This window comes from Otolemur garnettii, unplaced genomic scaffold (genome assembly GCF_000181295.1).
Source record: "Otolemur garnettii isolate 467f Iridium unplaced genomic scaffold, OtoGar3 scaffold00129, whole genome shotgun sequence".
NCBI classification, from domain to species: Eukaryota; Metazoa; Chordata; class Mammalia; order Primates; family Galagidae; genus Otolemur; species Otolemur garnettii.
Window position 1 is genome coordinate 5,754,983 of NW_003852524.1, and position 3,475 is coordinate 5,758,457.

The window sequence follows — 3,475 nt, forward strand, 5'->3', positions numbered from 1 at the left end:
ATAATATACCCCAATTTTTGCTGCTGCTGGCAATTTGGATATTCCAGAGAGAAGCTGTGAAGTGATTCATTTATGTTAAGACAAAAGGTGAAACATCTTGACTTAATAGGGAAAGAGAAATATCTTGTGCTGAGATTATTAAGATGTATGGTAATTGTGAAGAAGGATAAAGAAATTTGTACTAGTTTTGCTGTCATATCTCGAATTGCAAATGTGATAGCCACAATATATAACAAGTGCTTAGTTAAGATGAAAGTGTCATTACGATTGTGGGTGGAAGACATGAACAGAACTGTCCCAATTGATGGCGATCAAGTTGGTGCTACTTACAGTCTCACATTTCTACTTGGGGTCTTGGAGTGCCTCCCCCCCCCAGACACAGAGGAGCTACTGTACCTCCCCATGTCACTTGACACTGCACACTATAGATTGCAGATGGCTTATGGATGTTGCTTACCAGCATTCCATCAGCTTCATCTCCATCAAAATCATCAACACTATCTATTAACCTTGATAAAAAAATCAGAGTGAAATTTCTGGCTGTAGAAAGAGTTTCTTTTGGGACCCGATATAGGCTCATTTCTATGTAGGGGACATGTAGTAATCTGAGTGACCTCAGCAATTCCTGCTGCTAAAAGAGAAAGACTGTTTGCTTTGGTCATGCAGTATTTTTATGGTTACATTGACCACATCTTGCACTGGATAGAACACAATCGTAGTAAATCCTGTTAACTTTCTAAATCTATCTTCATTAGAGCATACACATTTTATAGGAGCAAATTTAATAAACTTTCATACGGAATGAACAAACGCTCATACGAGTGAGATTTCCAATTAGTTCTCTGTGTTACTAGAAAGCTAACCAAAGCTAGCTTTTTAAGTGTTTGTGTTCATATCACTGTCAACAACTCTTCTTCTCCTCCTCCTCCTCCCCCCTCACCTCCCCCCTCCTCCTCCCCCTCCTCGCCTCCTCCTCCTCCTCCTCCTTCTTCTTCTTCTTCTTCCTGTTTATTTTTATTTTATTTTATTTTATTTTTTATTGAATGGTAACTATGTACATTAATGCACTTCTGGGGTACAGTGTGGGGTTTTCACACACAATCTGAAACACTTCCATCAAACTGGTCAACACAGCCTTCATGTCATTTTCTCAGTTATTGTTTGAAAACGTTCACATTCTACTCTTAGATTCACTTGTACCCCTATAAGATAAACCTCAGAAGTGATCCCTCCAATCTCCCTCCCCTTTTGTTTATTTTGCTAAGGGTTTGTAGTTAAATTTTAAATGCACCTTTAGTGAAACATTATTACTATGTTTTCATTCCTGCGTGCTGTGCACTAAGACACAGGTAGCAAATGGGGAGAATGGATCACATTACCACATGTTTGCTATGGTGTTTCTGATTTCCAGCATTTCCTTTCAATACTTTTTTTCTTTGTTTGCTTTTATTGAAACAGTGTCTCTCTTTGTTGCCCTTGGTAGAATGCTGTGGTGTCACAGCTCACAGCAACCTCATCTTGGGCTTAAGCAATTTTCTTGTCAGCCTCCTGAGCAGCTGGGACTACAGGCACTGGCCCCAACGCCTGGCTATTATGTTTTGTTTTGATACTTTCTTAGAGTTATCATGCTTCTGCTTATATAACCTCTGTGTGTGTGTGTGTGACTTTCCTTGCATGTTGCTCACTTTTTAAATTAGAATTCATGGTCTGATTATTTCAAATCTCTGCTATATTTGAACTTGATTTTGAAACTTGTTTTCTGTCTTCAGATTTTTTTTTTTTTACCTTTACCTTGCTTTTTTAGAGGTCTAGAAATTTTTGATTGAAAGCTGAGCATAAGTCTTTAGAGTGCAGTTTATGTCTATCTGGCTAGGAGTCAGTCTGTGTTTACTGTTTGCTGTAGATGTATGTGGCTGAGGCTTCCATTTCCTCTGGAGACTTTCTGCATTCATTCTTACTGCGTTTTGATATCAAAAAGAGAAGAAAACTCCTTCATAAATACAGTCTATCCACTATAGCTCCTTCAAATGTAGTCTACTGTTAGTAAACAGGAGCTCTGTCGATATGGTGGAAAAGTAAGCTTGGTATGGGAGTTAGGGAACAGTGTTCCACAGTTCTATGGTAAAATCTCAGTCTTAGGCCCTGAACTCTTAGTCCTTGAGCCTCTGTCCTTGAACTTTGACCTTCATACCTGTTTCTCGCTTCTTTTTTAAATTATCTCCTTAGATGAGACAGAAAAACTAGAGTGAGAATTGCTTGGGTACGTTTCTATTCCCAAGGCCAATAATGTTAGTGACATCTTTTTCCTTGTTGAGTAGCACTTGCTATGGAGAATTTCCTGGGATTACTTAAAAATAGTTATTTATCACCTGAGCATAATTGAAAATGGTTACTATTTCTACCACATGACCAAACATTGAAGGATTTTTTTCTCTTCACTATGAGAAGATGGGGGCTTCTAGAAGTAAAACCCATGAAAATGTGGTACCCCCCATATAATGGGTCCCCAGGGGCCTTTAGCTCCCAATTGTACATACATTTATCTCCAGTAACTTGATGAACTTATCGTTTAGGTATTTATATCAGCATTTGGCTCTGGGAATTCTCTTCAGGGGAAGTTCGTCTGTGTTCTTTGTATTGACCTTTCTCCAGTTTCAGGGCAGTGGTTTGTCCTGTGATCTCAATTCTCTGAAAGCCCTAAGAAAAGTTGCTGAGTTTGAGTTTGTTCAGCTTCTATCTTGTTATGAGGATCTGGTTATTTTTACTTTTATTATTCATATTTATAGGCAATTTCTCCAAGAAGAATATATCACACAATGAAATAGAGGGAATGTTTTGCTACAATAAACCCAATGTATAGTAATAGTTAAGAATAGCAGAAACCAAGAAAAATATTCAACCACTCCCCACGTTTTTTAGTGAAAATTGCATTTCACATTCTCTTCCCTCTCAGCCTTCTGATCATAGAGCATGAAACTGCAAGGTCAAACAGAGCTGCCCAGGGATTCCAATATCTTCTCCATTAAGCCTAAAATAAATGTTTATAATATTTCTTTCCAATTTTTAGTCATTTTTTTTTTCTTTTTGGCAGAACTAGATTGTATCTTGAACATAACAAGCAAGACCTTTTGGAAACTGTAACTTACAAAATTCTAGCTTTTTAACTACAGGAATACTTACAAGAAAAGTGTTATTATTAGAGCTCAGAGAGTCATTGTCACAACACTGACTATATGACTTTATTATTTTTGAACTTGTATTGAGAGGTGTATCATAATGATTCATGAATATTTTCTCTAAAAATAAAAGGATTATGGTCTTTCTTCTAATTGATTCCCTTTAAAGAGGATATGATTTTACTTACTAAATTAATTTTATAGTTGCTATGTATACATTCATGCTCAGAAATTACATGCTACTTTTTCTTATGTAGACATCAGACTCAACCTTGTTAATCATGTCGTCTTCCCACAGA